This window comes from Cyanistes caeruleus, chromosome 2 (genome assembly GCF_971803275.1).
Source record: "Cyanistes caeruleus chromosome 2, bCyaCae1.hap1.1, whole genome shotgun sequence".
Lineage (NCBI taxonomy): Eukaryota > Metazoa > Chordata > Aves > Passeriformes > Paridae > Cyanistes > Cyanistes caeruleus.
Genome location: NC_141702.1, coordinates 28,136,251 through 28,162,754, shown reverse-complemented (window position 1 = coordinate 28,162,754; position 26,504 = coordinate 28,136,251). Strand labels below are relative to the sequence as shown.

At 36.2% G+C, this 26,504-nt stretch overlaps 2 long non-coding RNA genes across 2 annotated transcripts in view; one reads left to right on the top strand and one right to left on the bottom strand.

Moving 5' to 3' along the window:
- The window catches only part of LOC147654692 (uncharacterized), a 72,685-nt gene that overhangs the window by 12,992 nt on the left and 33,189 nt on the right, over nt 1–26,504 (bottom strand). The window contains exon 3 of the long non-coding RNA XR_015282910.1: nt 6,372–6,490. This is a non-coding gene — a long non-coding RNA (uncharacterized LOC147654692). The remainder of the gene's footprint in view (nt 1–6,371; nt 6,491–26,504) is intronic.
- On the top strand, nt 5,334–7,424 carry LOC147654693 (uncharacterized). The gene is made up of 2 exons (XR_015282911.1): nt 5,334–5,757; nt 6,374–7,424. It is a non-coding gene; the product is annotated as an uncharacterized LOC147654693 (long non-coding RNA).

Below are 26,504 nucleotides of genomic sequence, written 5' to 3'. Positions count from 1 at the left end.
TTTTGGTAAATGTGTTTAAGTCTTTCTGAAGAGCTCTTTAACTTTTTTCTTTTTTATATTTGGAAGGAAATAAATAACTGTTTCATACTGGATTTCTGTAAAGAGTTCTCCACAGTCTGTGGGGTCTCTACCTCCATGGGGTCACCTGTAGCTTATTACAATGCATGAAGCAGCAAGGGCAATGCCTGATGATATGAGCTCATGGTAAAAGAGGCGTGCAAAACTGGGGACTGAAAATTTGCATGTTCCCTCTTCAGCTTCTGATTACATTCCCAAATTTAATTTCTTATCAAGGCTGGACACAAACCCCATGACGAAAGAAGGAAAAAAAAAAAAGAGTCTAGACAGGATATATTTTTACATCCACATATTTGAGCAAAGCATCATGGAGTAACATTTCACAGCTATCTAAAGAAACTGACATATATTTTGTTTTTACTTTCCCTTAGCTACCAGAATTATGAGTTGCATTGCTTTCCTTTGTTTAAACTTTGCTTTCTTCTTCATTCAGATTGCATTGTGAAATTTAAATGAAAAAAATACTATCAAAGATACTTAATGTTATTTATAACTCAAGTAAAGGTCATAAATGCTGGACTTTGGTTTGGGATTAATTTTTTTTTTCCCTGTTATATTTGGATATTTAAAAAAGTGGAATCTTTGTATAAATATTGACATAAAGTAGATGAGGGGGATGCAGAGATAAATATTTCAGAACTAGATTCAAAGTTTACAACGTAGCCAAATAAATGAGGAAGAATATCACAGAGGAAAATCTGAGCAAAATTAATTATTCTATAAGAAGATAGAATCAATTAATATTAAGAAGATAATATCAATTAATCAATAAATGGAAAATGGAAGCATCACATTAGATAGGAACAGGACAGGAGAACAGAGGAGAAATTTCAAGTGCGTGGATTATAAAGGACACGGAGGCCTAGGACTATACAAAAGTTTGTGTACTGATGGAAGTCAACATAAGACAGAAAAACCAAGAATGATTTTTGAGGGTAGCTCATTCAAGATGATCTTCTAAAAAAAATGTTGGGGAGAGGCTGAGAAAAGAGAGAGTGAATCTGAAGATTAAATCTCTCTTTATATCTGTGTGCAGCAAAGACAGAAATTTGAACTTAGGAAAAAAAGTCATATCTTCATCAGTGTTGTGGACCTTCCTGAGAACTTAGCAATGATTGTTATTTACAGTCTTTGATTTGCCAAGGGTTCTCCCAATATGTAACTACCTTAAAATGGCCAATTTGAAAAACATGTAATGCTATTTTATAGGACCCAAGGCAGTGAGATAAAGTGAACTAAATTATTATGAATCAGAAATTCTGCTGTTTTTGCACTCAACTTCTTTATCTACCCTTAGCAATTACAGAACATTCCATTTTAAAAGGACTATGTTTCTCTACCATTATGCTAATTATCCTTTTTTCTTGGAGTACCTGGGATAACATACTTGGCTTAATTTTTGTTCTTTGTATAATCATGTAAGCTAAAATTCTTAAGAATAAATAAATCTATAGCCATACATTAACCTGACCTTCTAAAAGAGCGAGATCTACTACATAAAGGAGCCCCTGGGCTAAAATAAGAGCATCTTCTGACTATAGAGCCTGAAATATTACAAACCCTATTAAAAAGGAACTGCAATCTAATTGACATGCTCTATTATTGAAGTGCAGTTATGTATCAGTGGATAAATGAAGCTTAAAAGATAATCAAGCAAACAGTAAGTGTGGGGAAAAAGATAAATCCATTTGCATTGCTTGGAAGAGTAAATCTCTGATGATAATGGCTTTTGTTTAAGAAGGTCCAAGGTGTCAGGATGAGGAGAACCTGTTGCCCAGGTATCTGTCAGAGTTTGAATCTCTAGAGACTGAAATTTTGAATTAAATATTTACTCTGTGTGGTCCTTTCTTTACTACTGCTGACACTGGATAACATGGTACATTAACAATTCCCATGGCAGCAGCAGGAACTTTTGGGCGCAGGTATGAAATCCACTGCACTATACTGTCAGGTTCAAAACCTAAAAATGCCTCTCAATTGTGGTGCTTTTTAAGAAGGAATGGTTAGGTATAAAAAACTGGCTGAAAGGGAGTCACTGTTATCTTTTATGTCCCTGTGTACGCTACAAATGACATCTCCCAAGTGGAAAAAAAACCAGGAAAGTTGTGGATGACTTTATTTGATCTCACAAACACAAACTGTAGCCACCATCTAGAGCAAAGAAAAAAAAAGTTTGAATGAAGTTTAGCAGATGCAAGAATAGTTTGTCATGACACAGGCATCTGGATGTTTAGAGAAGTTGCTCATTTTCCCAAGAGCTAAAGTAAGTTGAGACAAAATAAAACCTTTTCTGTGTCTTTTATGAAGAAATTTCATGCACAGATACAGTATTTACTAAAAGGGAAATAAACTGAGCTTGTAGCTAGCAGCTATAAAGATACTCAAGTGAAAACAATCCTTCTTTCCTGTAGCAGCCCTAAAAATTCCCTTTGACATTGATTGGACGTGGCACCTTGCACAGTAAACAATGCTACAATTACTTATCTTTTCTTGAAAAAGCAAACCAAATTCCCTATGGCATTTTTAAAGTAACCTTAGGCCCAGTCTGGTTACACCATAATAACTATTCTGTGAGGCCGCAGACTTCACTTATCAATATTTGAAGGCTGCAGCAGAGGAAACAACCTGATCATGACAATGTAGACAATTTGGAAAGAATGGGTTTAAGAAAGGGAGATATTGATTCCTTCCCTGGCTTCCAGAAGCTTTCAAAAGAATGAAACAAAATAATTTTGCAACCAGTAGAAGATTATCTTCTATAAGATTTTGACATTTTTTTGGAGAAGCATTAAAGATTAACTTGACATTGCTGTACGGAACTTCGAAACAAAAGCATATAGTTGGGGCTGATTTACTTACCTTGCCTACTAAACTTGCCCATTTCAGTGCTTACTAAAAGTATCATCTGGTGGTATGGTGCAAAACTATTTTACACATGTCTAAGTTTTAGTCTGTGTTAAGAGCTTAAGTGATGCATCAGCTTCATCTGAACATAATTTTCTTTGAAGCCAAATCTTAAATCCCTGCTGATAGAATCTGAGAGAGAAGTTTAGTCCTTGAGACTATGCGTAGTGAGAAAGGCACAAAGGTGAAAAAAGACATGGCAGAAAATCACAGCATCAAAGACAGAGGGTCTGTCACAAAGGATGAGGGTGAGTAGTTGAGAGAAGCAGTCAAGCATTGAGAATAATCAGTGAACAGCTGGATAGGCCAAGAGAGACCCTGTAAGTCAGGGAGCATTAGAGAGAGTTTAAGTGTGTCAAAGCCCAGGATACTGCTTCTTGGGATTCGCAGAAAAAAAGGTGTGAGTCAAGATTTTCTCAAATGATTTATAGCTTTAGGGGAGTTTTACTCTCCAAAAATCTCAGAAATGCAGATTTCCCACTGGTGTATCTTCTAGATTTTTTTTGAATTTGGACCTAAGAGTTGTGCCCATCTATCCTACAGGAACTATTTCAAAAATACTTCTGGGTCTGTGGACAAATGATAAGTTTTCTGGGTGAGTATAGAAACACTGTCACTGCAATGTCAGGGTTTAACACCTGGAGGGGGTTCATCCTGACCACCTGTGCATGCTTGGTGAATAACCTACAGTGAGAAGCACTCCCCACCTTCCACAAAACACACCCACAGCAGTAAATTGCACAGCACTTAAGTGGCTGATTATATGTCCTCATGCTGTGTCCCAGCACTGGTGAAGTTATGTACGCTGCACGACTTTATCTCTTTGACAAGCAGACACAACTTTTTAGTTTTCCAGGTTTCAGATCCAGTAGGAGCAGGCCTGTGGAATTCCCAGGCAGTTTTCCACCCTTGCCACAGCAGAATGTACTTTCACCAGGACAGCACTAAGAGAGTAGAACTATAATACCCAGCCATTCTGTGGTTCTTAATTTAGAAAAATGTTTTACTTCCCCTCAGCAAAAATTCAGTTTTTGTTGGAGATCATCACTGCTGTGCTGCAGAAGTCCTCCTAGGAAGAAGAAGATTTGGTAAAAGACAGCACTAGCTACTCATAGCATGACTTTCTATCTACAAGCCTTAGGTTTTGAGGTTCATCACTAATAATGAATGAGTTGAGATGCATACACTTTTCTCTCTGGAAAGTGAAACCAGGAGATACTGATAGAATCAACTCAGCTTTAGTGACCAGTGGGGAAACTAAAAATGCTCTTCTAAGATTTTCCCTCATGAATTTTCTGGGGTAAAAAGTATTTGCTATAAATGAATCTTATGTTCTTACAGCTTATTCTGCAACAAACCATTTCTAGCATCAGTTCTGAAATTCTGAATATTGTTAATAAATATTTATCCCAATAGAAATATTTTTTTCAATCAGTCACTGAATTTAATCTATTAAATTCTGTCTGTGGAAATTTCATATCAGCTCATATATTTGTACTTTCTTTTCTTCCTTCTATTTCATTCTCCAGTTTATAGGACTACACTCTTTGAACTGAATCTCCTTATGCCTTTCTGCAACAATTATCATGACTGAAATGTCTGAGCTTCGCCTTTAAAAAACTTAATAAATGAGGAATATTTGCAAAAAGCAAAGAGGGAGGTAAACCCAGTCTTGCAAAATGCTTTATGATATGTTAATTGCTGGCAACTGAAGATTAGTCTGCCCCACTTATTTTCTGAACAAGTTCCTGCTTGTGTCGTAAAATTGTTCTCCCCTTGTCTATTAGAGAAAATAGAATTGCCCTCTCTGGCCCCAGTCTGCAGACAGCTATATCTTCCACTAACATTTCCATTAACTTCATTTAAACCACCTGAGCAAACTGACTTAGGTGAGTAAGCAAGTGACTGGGAAGCTGAAACCTTTGTCCTTAGGCAGTTTCTGGATATTTTTCTTTCTGGATTTTTTTTCTCTCCAAACCATCAGTCATTACTGGACTATTTGCATGCAGCTATTTAACAAAATGGTTTGCATTGCTCATCCTCCAGTCTAATTTGATATTGCCATTGCTAATAATTTCTCATATTGTTAAACTTTTGCTGATAGCTGCAGCCATTCTATAAATGCAAATTATTTTAAAGCTGAGCTATATATAAAAAAAAAAAAAAAGGAAATAATTTCTTGGCCTCCTGGATAGAGAAAAAAATAAGTAAAACATGAAGATCATATCAGAGGACAATTAAAATAATTGAAAACTTTTATTATCATTGTCTCATGTTTTTAGATAGTATTGTTTTAATCAAAAATTTATCTTGATGGTTTCTTGATCTTTATGGTTTCTTGAAATTTGAAGACTGATGAGAGACCTCTACAAGATTGAGGAGTGGACCTCATGAATTTTGACATGGTTCTGCAGATGCAAGGTTCTGCCCCTGGGCTGATGCAATGCCCAGTATCAATACAAGCTGAGTGCTGAACGGATTGAGAGCATCCCTGCAGAGGACCTGGGGATACTGGTGGATGAAAATGTGGCCAATGTGAGTTGCAGCTCAGAGAGCCAGCTGTATCCTGGGCTGCATCAAAGGTCTCACTCAGACCAGCAGATTCAGGGAGCTGACTCTTCCTCTCAACTCAGCTAAGGAATCCTCAGTACAAGAATGACATAGACTTGTGAGAGTGGGTCTAGATAAGGGCCACAAAAACTGCCAGAAGATTGGAATACATCTCTTATGAGGACAATCTCACACCTGGAGTTGTTCAGCGTCCATAAGAGAAGGGTATGGGGAGACATTACTGTGATCTTTAAATACATATTGAACAATCATAAGAAAGAATGAGTGTTTTTACCAAAGACTGTAGTGACAGAACAAGTGGCAATGGTTTTCAACTGAAGTAGGATATATTTATATATATTTAAATAGGAAGAAATTTTTTATGACAAGGTGAGGAACTGGAACAGGTTGCCCAGAGAAGTTGTGGATGCGTCACCCCTGCAGGTGTTCATGGCTAGGTTGGTTAGGCCATTGAACAACCTGGTCTAGTGCAATATGTTCCTGTCCATGACACAGGGGTTGGTCTACCCATGATCTTTGAAAGTCTCTTCCAGCCTAAATTATTCTGTGATTCTGTCATATTGCAATTATTGAAATTATTGTTCATAATTTATTATACTCATTAAGAACTCCTCAGAACTTCTAGAAAATTTGCTGCCTAAGAAGAAACCCCATAAATAGTGATACCAAAATAGATCAAAATCAATCACTGAAACCTTTTTTTGAAACAAAGATAATTTACTTACTTATTTACTATTCTCAAACATATTTAAAGTTCTGAGTAAGATAACCACTTTCCTTACTCTGCCATCTAATTGAGTTCCATCTTCTGTACTCACAGAGCGTGTGACCTGCTTTTGAAGGTCCTGTATCCTCCACACAGAGATCAGCAGCACATTGCTACGGAAAGTTGCAACCAGGAGCACCTATTAGGATCAGGGAGAATAACCTGTTGCACCTGGAGAGGAAAGGTGGTCACATATTTTTAATTGATTCCTGAAAGCGCTATTGGATCTAGATATGTAGAAACTACATATCTATATGTATTTGGATCAAGGGAACACATACTATTCTGGCCAAAACCAGACATTTCCATGTATGAAACTCCTCACACAAAACTCCTATTGTCAGTGAAGAGAGAACCAGGAAAAGAAAATCAAGGGGAAACTCATGTTATTCAAAAGCAGAGATTAAACTATTTTGTCACAACTTTTTTTTGTTGTTGCTTGGATTTTTTTTGTTTGTTTGTTTTGTTGTTTTGGTTTGTTTTTTTGTTAGTAAGTGGGAAAGGATTCTGACATGGCTACTTTTGAAATATGACCTTGCAGTACAAACATACACAGTTTGGGAGAAATCTCATTCATAATTCCTCTGGGGAGAGAGAAAGAGAGAGACAGTATTAGGAAGTAAAAAATTCATAGGGACTTGACATCTTGGAATGGTAAATTGCCATCAAACTTTTCTTCCAATACCTGGTTTGCATTTCTGGTTGTAAAATGCTTATGTTCAAGAACTACTTCTGCTGACTTGCCCAGGTGTATTTGTTTTGTTCTGTTAATTATTAAACTAAGGAGAATAAAAACTTTCTAATTCTGAAAGATTGTTTCTACATATTGTAGTGTTGAGAAAGCTACTCATCAGAAATGCTGTAAATCAGGAAAATATAGTAATTCTTTCCAGTTGTATAAAATATGTCGAAAAAGGTAATTAAAAAAATAAAAAAATCAATGGAATAACATCAGTTAAACTGATTAACTGCGATTTACTCATGGAATGTTTAGTTTTTTTATTTTTTGCAAAATGTTGACTAGAAATAATTATTTTTTTTTTCAAAAAAGGTTGGAAAAACTTGGCATGTAGGAACTTGGAATCTAGCAATGCTACTATTAAAAGTCTCAGTAAGCCAGTACTGTCAATTGCTGCTGGTTGTTTTGAGAATACCATTTGGATAACACAGTCATAATTTTGTAAAATCTATAATGAGTCTACTCCCTTGCCAGATTTGCAGTTGTCCAGCTTTCAAAAAGCTTTCTTATGCAATTCTTTCCTGCCAATATAAAACCTATAGAATAGTGGACTGTAAATGTGAATTATAATCAGCAAACTGTAAATATGAAATTAATACAAATATAATGAATTGAATGTCAAAAGAAATGGCTCAGTTCTACAGTAGTTGTATCAATCCATTGCACAGCAGATTTGTTAAAATACAAGAGCACTGCTAACCTTCTGCTCTGCTCTTTTTGAAAGAAAATATCTGTTTGGAGACCTGTCACTAGTGGTGTCTCCCAGGATTCAGTACTGGGCACAGTATTGTTTCGATTATTTCTCAATGACTTGGATGAAGGAGTGGAGACCTCCTCAACAAGTTCACTGATGACACAAAGCTGGAGGAGTGGCTGATACTCCAGAGGGCTGTGCAGCCCTTCAGAAGGACCAGGACAGGCTGGACAGATGGGAAGAGAACAGTCTGAAACTCAACAGAGGAAGGTGCAGGGTCCTGTACATGGGGATGAATAACCACATGCACTGTGGAGAGGGACCTGGGGGTCCGAGTGGACAGCAAGCTGTCCATGGACCAGCAGTGCCCCTGTGGCCAAGAAGGCCAATTGTGACCTTGGGTGCATTAGGAAGAGCATTGCCACCAGGTTGAGGGAGGTGGTCCTGTCCCTCTACTCAGCCCTGGTGTGGCCACATTTGGAGTTCTGAGTCCAGTTCTGGGTTCCTCAGGATGAGAGAGACATGGAATTCCTGGAGCAGGTCCAGAGGAGGACAACAAAGATATTTAAGGGATTGGAGCATCTGTCTTACAAGGAAAGACTGAGGGAGCTGGGCCTGTTCAGCCTTGAGAAGAGGTGGCTGAAATGGGACCTCATCAATGTCTATCAGTATCTGAACGGAGGGTATCAAGAGGATGTTTCCAGGCTCTTCCCAGTGGTGCCAAGCAATAGGACAGCAGGCAAAGGGCAGAAACTGATGTACAGGAAGTTCCACCTGAACATGAGAAAGAACTTCTTTACTATGTGGGTGACTGAGCAATAGCACAGATTGCCAAGGAGGTTGTGGAGTCTCCCTCACTTGAGATCCTCAAGAACTGTCTGAGCACAATCTATTGTCACATCCCAGCTGTGTGCTCTGGGATGATCCAGCTGGGAGGTTGGATAACATGACCCACTGTGGTCCCTTTCAGCCTTACTAATTCTGTGATTTTGTGAATCTGTGATTCCGTGAATTTGACAAGATCTTTTGTAAGCGTTAATTTCCATAGTAATTTTTAATATTCCAACCTCAATCATATTCAATGGCATTTAATATCAGATAACCATCACCAGACTCTCAACAGACCTGTGTTCCATGTACATGGTGCACGGAATCATGTCAAGAAGTCTCTGATATCTTATTACCACACACATTGCAGTTCATTGTTGTTTTTGCCGTTGTGACCTATTGCTAAACAAAGTTGTCAAGAACACTGTAATTTTATGAATTGGCATACCATTTCCCAAAAAGATGCACTTCAGTCAGAGTATAATGTACCTCCACATTAGTGTCTAGGTGTAAATGCATAGAAAGTTTCAGCTGATTTTCTGCTAAGTAAATGGTAGACAGGTTCTGAGCGAAAATCACAGGAATTATTTGTAGATCTGGGAAGTTATAATTTAAATTCCAATAAGGGCAAGAAAATCAAATAGCATAAGAACCATTTTGATCAACTGGGTTTCTCAGTGGTATCAGAATACTCTGCACGTGGATATGCTTTTCCATATTATTCCTTTCATTTTGAAATATTCCTAATCACCACATTACTGTTTTGTAAACAACTGCCTCTGAAATACATGGAGACATATTTTACCATAGAGTAGTGTAATACTTAGTGTACATTAAGAAAGGAAGACAACTCTACATTTTTTAATATTATCTCTATTCTATTGAGAACCCATTTTGTTTTGGACTATTTGAATAAAAATGGACAAACAATGAGAAAATATTCACTAAGGAATTATCTGCTGGAGTTGAGGGCTAGAGTTAATTTAACATATCTTTTCCATATTTGGATTCTTTCATTAATATTTGAGAACACTATAAGCTTGAAATAATAATTCTTCCTTATTCAGCTTAAGGTGTGTAATGCAGAAAATACATTGAACATTAAAACCACATCTTTTAATATGTTTGTGGTGTGGACACCCTCTCAGGCAGGGTGAAATAGTCAAAAGAAGATTAAGTACTCCCTGTCTCTGAATATGTTATAAACTATTAAAGTAAGAGGTATTATTCTGAGAGGGCATATGAAAAACAAACAAGTGGAAAAGGCCTTGCAGAGACTACAGCTGGTTTTTTTTAATAAGAAAACTACATTGATTTGTATTCCATCTGGATTTGTTCTGTTTGAAGAATAAATTGGATCTTGAAACAAAGGCCCTGAGATTCTAGAATAATACTATTTCCATCTTGGGGTGCTGAAATAGCCCAAAAACATGGATATAGTCTTTGACACTATTCAAGTTATTAATAGAAAAACTATTATTGTTTCTTTGTAATTTACAAACTTTGACTTAGTGTTAGGCTTATTTAGTGGAATATACCACAATGAAGAGGCCTATTCTCAGATAAAACCCTGCTTTTGAATGTGTGTCTTTTGACCAAGCTTGCTTTTCATACACATGACTTTTTCTAATGTTACCTGTTAAACCTTTATTCTATTGTTATAGACATATTTTCACAGAATCACTTTCTGTGAAAATTAATTAAGGAGAAATTAAAAAATCTTCAATGTTACTAATTATTCTCATGATAACTTTTTTTTAATATGTGAAAAAATTCCCTGGCATGGAGATATGAAGGGGGATGATTCATTCATTTCTTTTCCAATTTTTATTCAATGTTTGGAAAACAAAGCCCATATTTGAAGGAGTTGAAATCCCTATATGACTACATCAGGTATCATGACAATCATGTTCTCTATTTATGTTCTTTTCTTCTTTAGCTTTTCTTACTGACATTCAGAGTCTTTGTATTATTGCATTGTGCTAACATCTGACTCAACTTTTCATAAAACTGGAAGACTGAGTTTGTTGCTTTGCACAGACTGTGATGAAAAGTATTTGAGAAAGTATCAGCTTCCACTGCTCATGCCTGTGTGCTTCCTGAAACAACCTCAATACATCACACCTGGGATCTTTAAGGTCCTTTTACACTTTCTTTGAGATCTATAAAATCATGAGGTTTTTAACATTGGAGGGACAATTAGAATATCTAGTTTGATATCCTCTGTACTAAAGGCAATAGCACATCTCTTGCAATATTGTTCTTTATCTCAGCATCTGTAACTAGTTTTTACTTATTTGTCATTATTTAATTTGATTGTGAAGTTTCAAAAGGGTAACCATCTTTTAACATAAGTAAAAAAACATGACAGAAAAAAAAATGTAAAGGTTCCAAATAGAATTTATTATAATTTGATTCAAAATATTTTTTCTGTAATATCTTTACACTGTAAAGGTTCCTTCTGGGTACAAATTCATATTAGAATGTGTAGTTTGTCTTTCTTGCCTAGCTGTTGACATTTTAACAGGATGATATTTACTGAAACTGCTTGCTTATCACATTAATTTCTAATGTCATCACAATATTTATTTTGAAAAGCTTTAACACTTTGGAAAGCCACTGACATTTCATCTGTCTGAGAGGAGTAAGATATTTCTGAATTCAAAATAAACTAAACTGACAGTGGTTTCATATGTGAAATTTTTCCTAGGTTACGGTTATCATAATGTGTATTTGGTTACTGATAGGATTATTCCTGCCAAAGTAAAAGTAAGATTATTGAGTTCATTGAACTCTTAATGAACACTTGTTATCACCTACTTATCAAAGAATGCTTCTTTTCTGATACATGCATTCCATCTAATTTTCTAAGAAATATCCCTGACAATGTTAAGAGGATAGCTTCTGTATTCTAACTCTGACAAAGTTCACTTGTGAATTTTTATTTGCTTTCTGTCAGTAACTTTGACATGTCAGGGACATATTCTACTTATGAATAAATCAGTGAAAAAAACTCTGGTCTCTCTATTTGAAGAACAACTTTTGTTTGCCTAGTGTGTTTTAAAGAATCAGTTGATATCCAGGCAATAAGCTACAACTCTTAATTTTTTGCTATAACTATCCTTTTTTCTTGGACTTAAAACACCACCAGGAATCTGTGTGATTCTTAAGGAATTTATCTTTTCCACATTACTATGTAAAAGTATTTTATGCTTCTCAAATTCAGCTCAGCCTTCCAGCCTTCCAATTCAGCCTGAAATGGCTTCAGAAGTTGCAGTGTGTTGATCCCATTTGGCAGCTAAGGATACACAGACCAGTCCATACACCTCTGCCCCAGCAGGATGTGGAACAGAATCAGAACAACAAAAGTGAGAAAAATCTTGTGTCTTTACATGATGACAGTTTAAAAGGAAAAGCAAAAGCTGCATGTGAAGCAAAGCAAGATAAAGAATCCATTTGATAATTGCCCTGAGCAGGCCATCTCCAGGAGAGCAGGGCTTCAACATGTATAACAGTTTTTTGGAATACAAAATCTTGTCATCACCCCAAATACCACTCCTTTTCTCCTTTTTTCCCAGCTTTTATTATAGAGCTTGATATTGTATGGGATATACCTTTGGTCAGTTGGGGTCTGCTGTCCCATCTCCCAAGTCTGCTAGCTCCCCCTCCCCAGTCCAGTAGCTCAAGAAGCAGGGAGAGAAAAAGGAAGAAAAAACATACCCTCGATGGGTTTTATTGGAGAGATGGGGGCATCATGAGAACAAAACCAGCCTTGATGCTGTGCAGCTGCTCAGTGATAGCCAAAGCACTGGTGCATTAACAAGTTTTGGCCACAGGTTCAAACCACAGCACCGTGAGGCCTTGCATGAAGAAAATTAACTCCACCCCAGCCAGATTCATCGCAAAATTCAATTTCCTTCATGTTTGTGCTGATTATTAGAAACTTGGATCAGTATTATTCCATCTCCAGTAGAAAAAGTAGAATGTGTGTAGAATTTTTAAGCAATTAATGGCATTTAACTTATTTGGCCCAAGAAGATGATGGTTTTCAGGTCTCACACTTCCCAGGCAAATACTGTACCACATAAACGGTGTCCTCCTCTATCCCTTACAGAGCTTTTCAGAGGTAAATCAGCCCTTTCAGGTTTTTGGATTTGCTTCTGTTCTTTCTCATTACATCAACACTCTGCATCTGGCAAGATGAAATGTTTAGGAAACTAATTTGATTTTTGTAGGGTTTAAGCTGTGGATTCACAAATAGAGTTGAAGTGTTGTAAGATTGACAAGTACAGGTCTTAGCACAGTTTCTCAGTGATCGTAGTACTTGTCCAAGACCTGATTTCTGTGTTTTCTCCAGCCTCTGCCTTTACAGGATCAGAAGCCTTGCCTTTTCAAGCTATGAACTGTGCTGTGGTTGATGACAGGCTTATGTTCCTCTCTCTTGAACCAATATGAGACAGTGCAGCAGGAGAAATATGTTGCACATAGCAGAATATTGCATGTCAGAAAAGGAAAAGAAAGAACCATTATGCAGTGAAAATAAGCCTGTGTTGTAGTAAATAAACTATTATCAGGTGATATTTCAACCTACAGAAACTATTATTTAGAAATTATATTCATGAGTTCTTGTTTCAGAATTCCCAAATTTCTTTGCCCTTGTGTAAAAACAAACAAACAAAAAACCTGATTCGCATCAAAATTAAATTAAATTTTCTAGAATGAGCTACCTAATAAGCTGGCATTGGGAGAGCCTATTTTTTTTTGACTACATATTTTTCTTTAAATAATTAATTCTGAAATACAATTTTGAGTTAGAGTTTCTAGAGTTCCACTGATTTAAGTCTGTTTCACAGACTTAAGGGTATCATCAGATTGATTTGCTGCCTTATAGGTCTAAAATAACTTTCTTATATTGACATTTTTTAAGTATTTTATTATTAAATAGAAAGGCAGAAAAAGGCTGTGAGAGATAGAAACCATCCCATTCTGGAGCTTCATTAGCCCCAGTAAATCCTGTTGCGCGTAAATGATCTGAGCAACTCAGAGCAATTAGCTTTTCATTTTAACTTGAGTGTTTTAGTGCAGATTGGTGGCTAATCAAGCTGGGAAATTTTAATAGAGTATGTAAAAAAATTGTTTATGAGTAATACTGTAAACAAGCATTGCAGATAGGTCTGTACCTGCTTTAATGCTATAATAAAATAAGCAGTGAAATCAGCATTGCATCCATTTAGGTGTAATTGTACAAATTGCTAGCTAATCAGAGTGAGAAAATTGAGCCACAATTCGGGAGAACAATGCTGTTTGCTATTAACTTGGTGTTTAACTATGTATTTAAAGCATTTGGAGATGAAGTCTTTTTTTAAAAACAAACATAGATTTATTTTGTTGTAAAAAGCATGCCTGATTCTAAGTTGTTTTCATTAGTGTAATCAAGAAGAAATTCCACTGACATTTGTGAAGTTAATTCAAACACGAACTGATGTAAGCAGTATGAGAATCAGCGCTATTTACTTTATTGTTTGCTCCTGCGTTAAGCCACAGACATTTCATTAAAAATTCAAAACTGGTCAAATGCATAAAATTCCCAGAAATAAACAGCTCAGTATATCAAGCCAGCTGCAGTCAGCAGTTCAATGGATTCTGACATGCACAACACAGCAGGGACTTAACTGGACCATGTAGGCCTGGCTCAAAAGATTCTGGAATTTTCGACAAGTTCAAAAAAGCTTGAGAATTAATAATATAGGGAAGGATTGACTTGATGCTTCTTTCCTGTAAATTCTATTTTGTTTAAAATTTCACATGCCCTAGTGCTGTGCATCAAGTTGTGGACTATCTAGCCTTCTGAATGCAACCTGATGGTTTTGATTTTTAAGAGCTATGACACAAAGTAAAGCTCACACATATTGATGTGTCAAAAAACATCTAAATACTGCTGTCATTTACCCATCCCACAGCAGTAGTTTTGGAAGGTTCTGCTGCTCTATTTAGAAATATCTCAGTATGTTATATCTACTACATAAACAGAAATAACCTAAAAAACATGTAAAAAAAAAATCATAATAATGTATGCATAATGCTGGAATGAACTTCAGCGTTCACCTAATACCTTAAATATCAGACAGGAGCAACTTAAAAATAACATTCCCTCAGTTATTTCTAACAGATGTTAGTTCAGGTCACAACAAAAAAACAAATGATGTGATGCCAGTCTCACAGGAAACTTCACTAGTATTAACATGAAACACTTTTTTCCTAAATTTAATTTATACATTTTTGAGGATGAAGACAATTGTTATTTTTTCTTTTCCCTGTGGTCAAAAATAGGATATTCCTTTCCTTCAAACAGCAGCCTTTTATGTTTTTCAAGACTATCTCCATCCACCCCAGCCTTCTTCTGGCTAAACCATTCAAATTTTTTCTCATAGGTCATGCTTTCTAAACCTCATATAGACCAATATTCTAGACCAAGAATTCTCATTGCTCTCCACTATACTCTCTGCACCTAATTCTTCTTCCTTGTGGCCTTAGAGGTAATAGAGAGGAAAAAATGCAAAACACATTTTATAGAAAATGCCACTTTCTCTAGATCCCTGATAATATCTGGTTTTTTTTTTCCTGTGTTTTGGTTTTGGGGGTTTTCGAGTGTTTTTGCTGTTGTAGGTTTTTGGTTTTTGGGGTATTTTTTGGGTTTTTTTACTTGTTTTGTTTGTTTGTCTTTTGGGGTTTTTTTGGTATTTTTTTTTTTGGTTTGTGGGGGGTTTTTTGGGGATTTGTTTGGTTAGGGTTTCTTTGGGAGACATCTGACTCATGTTCAGGTCATGATCTACTGCAACATCTACATGCTTTTATAAAGAAATACAGAACTGTTAACTAATCAGATGCCTTGAAGGAACTTCATGCAAATAATTAATCACTTGGAACTTGCTTATGTTGAATTTAATGCAATTGTTTGCTTGAATTTTCAAAATTATCTTCCATTTTCTTTCAATCCAGCAACATACTGGCTACCCATGTTGGCTTAAATGTTGTGGAAGGATTAATAAAATCTTTTTATTATTTTTAATATTATTATATTAATTATTATTATATTATTATATTTTTATTATTATGCAGAATTAACATTCTGCATATACCCTATCTACCAGATTACTGGTGAAAATATTGAATGATACCTCACTCAAGGCAAGAGGAATTTAACTTGACAGAGGGAACATACATATATGTATTGAAGCACATCAATTTTCTTAATACAAATACACACATCAGAGGGAGGGGTATAAGTGTGTATGTATATTTAATAAAGTAATTTTCAGGTTTTAGATATGAAAATATTAATATTCAACAGAAGGATAATTAGGAAAGAACAGAAATACAGGTTGAGTTGTGCCTAAGTTTCCTCACTATTTGGATATTTAGTTAAGATTTGGTAAGTCTGACCTTAGGTTACTCACTTACCTCTTCACAATCACCCCTTCCATTTCATTACTGCCATAGTTCTAAATTACTTCAACTCCCATTTCAATCTAAGAAATCTGCAGGGAGAAATGCAGTAACAAGGATTGTGTAACACTGTGACATCTACATTATTGTAACAGGCAAAAAGTTGTTAATAAGAACTAGCTAATGATTGGCAATGGAATAATAGATCAGCAATTGTACAGCCTTGGGGTAAGTCAGAGAGAACAAAAAAAAAGGAATGAAGAGAAGGCTGCTGTCAGTAATCAGACACCATCACAAGTCTTTAATTAGGTTGTGGGCACCATTACAAAGCCAGACTATAGATGTGCTTTATCAGCTTTGCTTTGTAGTAGCCCATCTATATAATCTTAGTCTGTCACTTTTTCACAAGAAATCACTCTTGAAATCAAAATTTAATCCCTAATATATATATATATATTAAAAATATCAAAGGTTATATTGCATAAGCAAAGAAGAAAATGGATTACACAAATACAGTAATAACATTTCTCTCCTATAACTGAATGGCAAGTTAGCAGAAATATCATTCGGTCCGTGGATTCCTGTGAATGGCTTAAAGGAGAAATAAGAATTTGGGTTGCATGCTTAAAGATTGGAGTACAGTATTTATTACTGAAATACTTAACATAATAAGTCTGTGATATTTTAAGAAGATGATTGTAATTTTATAAATCTCCCATAGGACTTGCTTTTTAGGACATTATTTTCCTGCCTTTAGAAATTGTACAGTGAGTGAAATAAAGCTCAAATCAAATTAAAACAGGATCTTTTGAGGGAACATGTGAATGTCTGGGAAAGAGTAAGATACGGGGGTAATGACATAAATAAAAACCTTTAAAGGCAAAAAAATTAGAAGCAGAATTTCTGTGGTGTTAAATACGACAAGCAGAAGGGGTTTAAGATGAAGATTATTCTTTTCAAACTATGATAGTTCAAAATAATGAAATACAAACTTATATTCATACCATGAATAGAAACTATATAATATGGGGCTATAAAACAGGGATCTCTTCTGCAAGTAGAATGGTTTAATATAGAATCATAACAATGGTAACTTACAAAAATATATGAACAAACAATCCCTGCAGCACCCACACTTCTTTGTTTGCAGTGCACAAGGAAAAAAAGGAAACTGATTCAAACATAAGATTTCATTGTCTACCACATACTTGCACTGACAGATTTTTCTGAAATTATTTTAACACCAGAAATCAACCCCAGAAAGTAAAACTTGTTCTACTGCTTTTATCAACAGCTCCTGAATGAGTTACTACCGCAGCATGAAAATAGAATGAAATGTGTAGTAAATATGAATAAAAATTGTCTTGAATGGCCCTCCTATCTACTTCCCTACTGATCCCATGTCATTTGATAGTCAGAAGGGTATCCTATGAGACCCATTAGTCAACAATAGGCTGAGGTAGTTTTAACCAGACTGGACCAACAGAGAATGCTCTGAATATTCAAATGGAAACTATCATGGTGTGCTCATGTTGGGAACTTACACCCATTTATCAGTCAAACCTCAGTGGTCTGGAGAAAATAATGAACCAGACCCACCAGGCAATAAAAATCACTGTCTATGAATGCAGGGCTTCAGAACACAGGTCTGTTGGCTGTGTGCATAGCCCAGCTCAAATAGAAGCAGCAATGGCTAGATCATCCAGTACCACTTGACAGGGCTGGCAGCTTGACCTGAAATTTTAGATACTCTCCTTTCTGCCTAAACTCTGAAATACTTTCTATCAATCAACCTCAGGTTCCCTTAACAGTGACAAAGTGCAAAGAGCAACAGAAAATGACCAACAAAACCAGTGAAAAAAAAGTCACCTTCTCATTTAGAGCCCATTAGCACTTGGTCTTGCCCCAGCTATTGTAAAGGATAATTGAATTGTTTAAATTGCAGCTGGATTGTTTTAGCAGAATTTTTCCCCTACTGTCATTATCGAGTGATACTTAATTCCCATAAGAGTAATTTAAAATGAACGTCTGCCTTTGATTTGCATAAAACTGAACCCAGTTGCTTTGTAGTGAGTAAATAAATGATGGACTGCTTTAATCATTGATGTTTTACACCTGAACACTGCTACATAAACGGCATAAATACTCCTATGTTCTGCTACATATGTCACTTGTATTTTCTACATTAATTGTTTAATTAGATTGGCATCTGAGAAGCTAAGTCAAATCCATTTGTTTTTATCTGGTGTGAACTAAACATTGACACTAGATCTCCATAAATACTAAAAAGACTGTGATTGTATCCAAGATTAAAACGATTATCTTTGCTGAGCTTTATCATTCTTCTTAAACTTCTGACTTTTCTCCTGAACTCCAACACTAAATCAAGATAATTTTTATACACAGAAGATTAACAAAATAAGACTAATTGTTTTCCAAGGTATGTTATTTAGTAGAGAGTACAGATAAGATAGGGAGTAAGATATCCCTATTAGCACTTAATGGGAGGCAATAATGATGGACTATCCATTGATCAGCAAAGGAAAGCATGCAACAAACCATTCTTTGATTACTGGGAAGACTGCTTGCAGCATATTCCTTCTCACAGCTGTTCTTGCATTTACTGGGATCATGCATCTTGTTTATGGATATAATTCATAAAATAACTACCCCCTTCTTTATTTAGTATTGTAATGTCAACCCACCAGCTTAGCCAGGTGAAATGATGAAATAAGGTGTTTGAGGTCCTGTATGTTGGATGGAGACAATTAGATACTTTTAAGAGCTTAATTGATATTAATTGATATGCAAACTTCCCAGGGGAAACAAGACCGCTAAGAGCAGGTGTGATTGAATTCAGAGAAACTGGACTGCAGATCCTGAACCCTTGGCTTAAAAGTTATCAGGCAATAATTTTTGTCTATTGGGAAGTCAGCTTGGGGTTGATTTTTTTTTCCTGAAGACAAATCCTTAACTCTGTAAACCCCTATGTCCTTTGTACAACCAAGAAAAATTAAATATTATTTACAGTAGTTCAGTGATGAGGCAATTGAGTCTGTGTCTAAAAATGTTCTCAAACTTGGGTATGAAAGACAGGCTGTCATTTTGTAGGAATGTAGAAATCAGATGAGAGAGAGGGTCGATGAGTAAGCAAGAAGAAAGAGTCCAAGAGCCTGGTCTCGAATAAATACTTTGTGCCTGGTTGATCAGGTGAGGGAATTTAAATTACCCTGCAGAGGGGAATTTCTGTTGCCTTCAGGGTTACATAGCTGCAGTACTGTGGGGTTTCTAGTACTTTGTAATTAGGTACATTTAAATGCTTATTTTTAGAACCCTAAATAGGTTTCTAAATAGATGTTTTGGATTTTTTTCCTAAGCAGCTGCACACTGTTAAACCATTCCACAGAGTTTTAAATATATGAGGCTGAGAAAAGCTTGGATACAACCAGTGAATACTTGAAAATTAGGTGACATAACTGTCATGCAGTATATGTAGCTCAAAATCCAAGAATAGCAGCTTATTACTTGCTTCTTCAATAGCTACTGACAGTCTCAGTCACAAAAGGGTATGTAAAGTATTAACCCTGGATATGGCACTGAATTGTGGCAGAGGAGTCAGGAATGTTCCTTGAAGCCAAGTAATGGGTACAAAGATAACTGTGATGGCTTCTCTGCCTCATAGGATGTAACAGGAGAGGCAGAAAGCAATGGGAGCTGCTTAATAAAGGTTTAGCAGAACCTAGGCGGGTTTTGGATAAAAGTTTGATTTTTCTGAGGATTTTCTATAGGGGTATGAAATCAGATCAACTTTTTCCAAAGCCAATCTGGTCAACAATGAGAAAATGTCATCAATATATGTAAGGGATCCCCTGCTGGTAAACAGGATGAAGCTTCTCTTTTTCCTAAGGGAGCTAATCTAGCTATAAATTTAACAAAACTGCCTTGCCCTATGTAGTTTTCAGTCCCTGATGCTACAGTTATATTAGTTAATAAAACAGCTGTAGCTAAAGCAGACACATACTGCACCTATAAATGTAGAAACATACAAAAAAGACTTTAATTGTAGCTTCTTTTGAACCTAAACAGGAAGACATTAACATAGCATAACTGTGTGAATGTTTTTTTATGTAATACTCCAGTAAAAATTTACTACCATTGCTGGCCATGGGCTCTATACTTATTGTGCCTGATGCAAACAGTGTGAAGTTCTAGTTCTGGCTTGTGAGGCTGAATATCAAATTGCTATGAGAAATGGTGGACATGGACTTGATGCCAGGTGTCTCTTACGATGCATAGTTTAAATGCCTGTTAATAGCAGAGTCCTTGAAAATATGAACACTGGTTGAGGCCAGCATTCCCAGAGCTATTAGCAAAACACCAATGGATAGTAAACTCTCATTGAAAAAATGCAACCTACTGAACTGCAAGAATATTTCTTTTGCTCTAGGAAAAGCAGCAGTAGCAAATGAACAGCAAGATAAGGCACCTGCCACAGCCTGGAAAAGTAATATTCCCCAAGGATCAGGCAGGTAGTAGAATGGAGTTGAGGCTGAGGGAATTCACTAGCCTTATGAAAGATCCAGAATTTGGTGGGTGTGGAGAAGACATCCACTGAAGATCTGTCTTACCTTTGCTGTGGAGAGTAAGAACATCCAGGGCTGCTGCCATTAGTGCTAATTAGGTGGCAATCAAGTACTTGGTATTGCATTTTTGCAGCTGCTGTCAGCTGTGATTGCTAAGGACTGACTACTTTGAATACATATTTGATAGTGGCTGATAATAAGAGCTATCCACTACCAGGAAGGGTGTTATTAATGACTTCTAGCCCAGGAAAGTTTAAAACTCTGGACTAATTTATCAGCTTTCTAAAAACTCACTATCTTTAATTTTTACTTCTGTATATGTTCGGCCATTAAATAGTCTCTGGGACTGTTACGTTGTATTGATTCCCACAAGTGATACCTTGTGTGAAAGACTGTTCTCAACAGTCACCTTGGATCCACCTTCTTAGGGGAGGTAGACAACAGAGATCACTGTGAGGACAGGCAAAGCATTTGAATTTAGAATTCATAACTACTTTCAGGGTGGGGGGAAAAAAAAGAAGAGAGAATTTCTTAGACATAATCTAAGAGTTCATCATGCTAATAAAGAGAATTGAATTATTTTTTTTTCATATTTTATGTATTTATGTACCTGACTAGCACTGGGACTAAAATTTCTCAAAATGTTTTTCAATATGCAGCAGTTCTGTTGGGTCAAAGAACTAACCTAAAGCAAAAGACGTGTAACTATGTTCCTGTAGAAAATTAAGTTCATGAAAACTATGTAGTAGAAGAGTAAAGTATAAGGTAAAGCTGCTTTCATGTCCACTGTTCTTTGCAAAGGCTCCTCCATGTCTGTTTTTAAGCAAACAGTCTGCACATAGCCTCTGTTGAGGTACTGCTTTGGGGGACTGTAGAAATCTTCTACAATTGGAAGCTAAATTCTTCTAGGAAACAATAAAGAAATAATTCTGAAAATCCTTATTTCTATTTCTGCTTGAGAAGTAGTTATAATCTAGTTTATAAACCAACTTAAAATATGTATGCTATTTTAAGCTTATATTATGAGGTATTGTGAATATGGCAAACACTACAGAATTTAAGGTAAAAGTATAAAATGAAGTTTATGTGTTATAGTTGTTGAATTGCTGAGTATCATAGTGGTACCTCTTACACATCCACTTAACTTGGATCATTAATTCCTTGGGGAGTGAGCAATTTCCCCAAGCACTCTTCTGCAGAGGTAACTCACTGAACTTGAGGCAAGTTGAATGACTGAGATCCCACATCCTTCACAACAAAGTGTTTGAGCAAATGTTGCAAAAGGTTTCAAAGTGGCTTCAAGAAGGCTTTCAGAGTATTTCCCTCAGGCACTTTCTGCTCTGTCTGTACTAATTTCATCTGCTCAAACATGTTGATTAAAACCCCAAGTGAGAATCTGGCCCTTCCAGAAGTTCCCTTGCGTATTTCCTGCTGTAGATTTATCAAAATTATACCTAGATAAGGCACTTTAAAATGGTCAATAGAGACTGTTGCAGCAGATGTAGGAATAGTCATGCAGGGCAGCCTTTTGTATATAGGGAAGAGAGTTAAGAGAGATTTTATGTGTAATTAAGATGGCAAATAACTGGAGCAGCCATGTAGAACCAGGGACCAGCTGGAATTTAGAAACTGAGCAGAATAAAAATTTTGGAAGACTTATTTGATCCAGCTGAAGACACTATTGGTAGGATGCATGCAACAGAGATTTCTGTTTCCATCTGCGGTGCAACTCACTGTCCTGTTTTTGACTCTCATTCTCCATACAAATGTTGCCCTGTGTCCAGAACACAAAAATTATTTTTTTTAACACTCTGTCTCTTTATGTCTGTGCTACATAGTCCAGATCATCTGATAGCTAATTTCCACATAAAATCTGCCACACAAATAACTAAATGTTTCCTAGCAAAAAATGAGCCAAGCCTTCCAGCTGCAAAAGAGCAATTGTAAGTGGCTGAGCCTCTCCAGCATCAAGGTCACTTGGATGATGGCAGTTTGCTGTTATTCTGCAGGTATGACCTGGGGAGAGCTGCAAAAGGCTAAAGTGTTCATTGTGGAGAGTCCTTTGGCCCTGTGGATGTTTTCACCTTAGCTGCAAGACAATAAACAATGTGAGAAACTGCTGTAGACCAATTATTTTTTAAAGGGAAATACTACTGTATCTAAAGGTTTAACTAGCTCACCTAGATAATTATACACTTTCTTGTTCTGACTGAAACTACCTGTAACTTCCCTGTCTCCACAAGCTGGAGGTATTTCTATAAGAAAAAATAGGTTAAAATATTTATAATCAATTTATTTTTAATGAGTTTTTTGTGATTTCCACTGTTATAAAAGAATAAAGTTCATCTTAGACAGTTCAGACTTTTTTTGTAATCTACCATATAAATTGTTGTTGGTTATTGCTCCACAATACAAGACATACATCCAGTAAAGCAATGACAATCTGTACTATATTGTTTGAATAGATAGAAGCATAGGCAGTCCAAGGAGTATTATCATATCATATTATCATGCCACTCCAGTGGCCCTTTCAATATAGAGGTTAGCTCACATTGTTGGGAAAAGTATATTACTTTTGTCTAGTATCTGAGACAGTTGAAATATTTTCCTATATTTTGTCTCTAATTAAAGCCATAAAACATAATGAAGACTTGTCAGAAGAAGAAAATACTTCTAGGGAATGTGTGATTGTCCAGTTGCACTTAAAATATTTCTTCATCTCTGATGGCAGGTCAACGTTAAACTTTATGTTTGTAATAAAAAAATGGCATGTAATGATCCATTTTTAGAATTAATCAGCAAAACCAAAGATTTTCCAATTATTTTGTGTATCTAAGGGACTCACACCATTCCCTGATTTCATCTTCTCAATCACAGTTATGACTTGTTTGATGGGATGAAGGGTCTTGATAAATCAGGTGTCCATTGAGATGCTTGCAGGTTTCATGTGATTTCTTTGCTGACTGTAATGAACACAACATTTTTTGTGGTAGTCAAAGCCTAAGTAGCCTTTATGAAGCAGCTTTATGTGTAGATTTAAGTACTTAAGTCCTCCCAGTGAGATTCCTGTCAGATCCTCTGATGGCAGGGACAGATTTAAAGCTGTTTCTTATTAAGTAGGAGTCTTTACAAAAAAAATAAAAACTCCTTCATAATAGAAGAAATTGATCAAATTTGGCACAGCCAGTTCCAGGTAGCTTTAACCCACCCAGCACAGGGCACAGCTGGGCTCACAGCTCAGGTGGGGGCATCTTGTCAGAAAGATGTGAAGAAAATAGTGCCAAACTGAAGGTTGTGAGAGAGAGGTGTGAGAATATACAAGAGCAACAACTCTGGAGACACTGAGGTCACTGAAGACAGTGAGGGGGAAAGTGAAAAGGGAGGATGTGCTCCAGGCACTGGAGCAGAGATTCCCCTGCAGCGTGGGAAGAAGACCATGGGCAGCAGATATCCACACTGCAGCCTTGGAGGTCCCCATGCTGGAGCACAGGGAGATCTCCTGAAGGAGCTGTGGCCCATGAAATGTCAAAGCTGGGAGAAGGTGTGAGAGGGAAGGAGCAGTGAGGGAAGCAGTTATGAACAGAACACATTTCCTATCCCCCTGCAGCTCAGGGGTGGAGAGCTGGTGCAAAGTGAGTGAAGCTGAGGCTGGGGAGAAAGAAGGGGGGGTTAGGGTGTGTTAGTTTTTCTTTTATTTCTCACCATCCTATGAGCATAGGCAACATAAACATTTTTAAAATAAGCAGCAAGACCAGAATAATCCTTAAGCTAATGTAGATGTTTGCAGTAACTAAGTTATTTAGTTATTTTATTTATTATTATTTTACATTCATTAATATATATTCTACTAGACTTTAATATTTCAATTCAAATTAATAATCTTGTCCTTTTTTTGGCACAAGCTGCATTTCTCCCAGCTATTTTAAAACCTCAAGAGAGTAACTCTCTATGGAGCAGGTAGCTGTTTTTCAATTATTCAAGGGTCTTTTTCTGTCTTCTGATAACTTGCTGTATTTCAGTTTTGCAGGAAACTTTCTCTTTGATATTCCTATTAGATTTGACTTTCCTTTTGTATCACCAAAAATGGCCAATAGAAAAATTACGCTTCTTTTGGAATAAAACTTTGTGTCTGTTTCTTTTCTAAAGAAATCTTCAAAGGTTGGTCTTTGTACATGTCATATTCCATGTAATATTTTGGATATTTTTATTGTGTTGTCTCCTCATTTCTAAAGCTCTGTGCTGCTCTAAAAAATGAGTCAGGAGTGTGGGTTCAACTGTAGCACTAAAGCTTTCTCTCCTGGAGAAGCCACAAAATCTTTCCACCCCCAATTGCAGGCTGAATGCTCTGCCTTTGTCCTGGTTTCACACAGGAAGAGATTTGAAAGCATCTGCACAGTGTCACTGAACAAAATACTGTTCTTTGTGCCACCACAGTATGTGCAGCAAAAATCTATTAAAGCCAGAGGAGTTAAACTCAATTCATGCTGGGGAAACATAAAATGTTGCCTAATAGTTGTATGTGAATTAAGATTGATTAAGCATTAATTTAAAAGGGCACATGGCAAGAAAAAAAAAAGGTAATTTCTTTCTTTCCTGTAAACACTAAGATAATATAGAAAGAAAATGCAATCCTTATGTATCTGGTAAGACAGACTTACAAAGGTCTTTATAATGAATTAAATTATTAAATATATCTAAGTGCAATAACTGGACTTGGAACAGGGCTGGTAGATACATCACCAATTTTTGGTTTTTATGCTGCAATTTTTATTAGACTTCACCTCTCATGCCCCACCTCCACAAAAAAAAAAAAAAAAAAAAAAAAATCAGTTTTAAAGAGAGTCTGTGTACCATTAGGAAAGCTAGAGAAATTATTTCAGTCTGAAACTAGATTACATTATTTTTCTTTAGTTAGCATCTTTAAAAAGTTATTGCATTCTGAATAAAATTAGAATTGCAGTGTAGATAGCAAACTGGAGTATAAATACGAAGTATTTGACAGAATATTTTATAGTTAAGTGGTTTAGAGTTGGCAAGATAAATGGAGTGTATTAAGAACTGCTTTGTTCCATAGCAGGGATGAAATACATCCAGTTTCTGTGTATGTTGTGGAAAAAAAATAGTTACATAGTTGCACAAAAAGTTGAGGCATCAAGGAAACAGAAATCCCCTAAAGCCTCTGCTCTGTTTTTCACTTTCAGTGAGAAAGTTGGGATTGTCTAGCTTATCAAGTCTAGCATTCACTTTCATTAGTCAAGCTGTTTCAAATCAATCAAGGGTGGCAAATATTTACCTAAAGGAATGGTGGAATTGGTTTATTTCTGTTATGTTGCCTGTAACCTATAAAGACACATTTCAGGTGATTGTACAGAATTATTTCAAATTTTAAAGTTGGTATATGTGCAATGGACTTTATGAGTACAGTAGTTTTCTGGGCATTGCACACACCTTGTGAATAATTCAGGTGTTTACATGTGGATATCTAATGCCCAGGGCAACTCAGGTCACTTCCAGCAGCCACTTTTAAAAAGGTATGGGTCATCCACAGCTCCAGTATTGTATCTGTTATTGTAACAATGTGGATACTTTGGATATCTAGCAGCTTCCTTAAAACTGTGTTCACCTATCTCTTACAGATAAATCCTGTCCTTGCAGCATGCATGGTCCTGCAGCTTGCATTTTTGTCACTATGGAGTCCAGGAGATTTTGGACATTCTTAGTAGAGCTGTGTTGCTGTAATAGTCAAACAGTATAGCTTCCTCAGATAAAGTTACATTTCCTCTTAGTAATTTTTTTAATATAGATTTTCATGCTTTCCATCAAATTCATCAGTGTTATTTGATGGCAAACTATGGCAAACCATTGAGGATGTGTTTGACCTGTTTGGTTTTTATG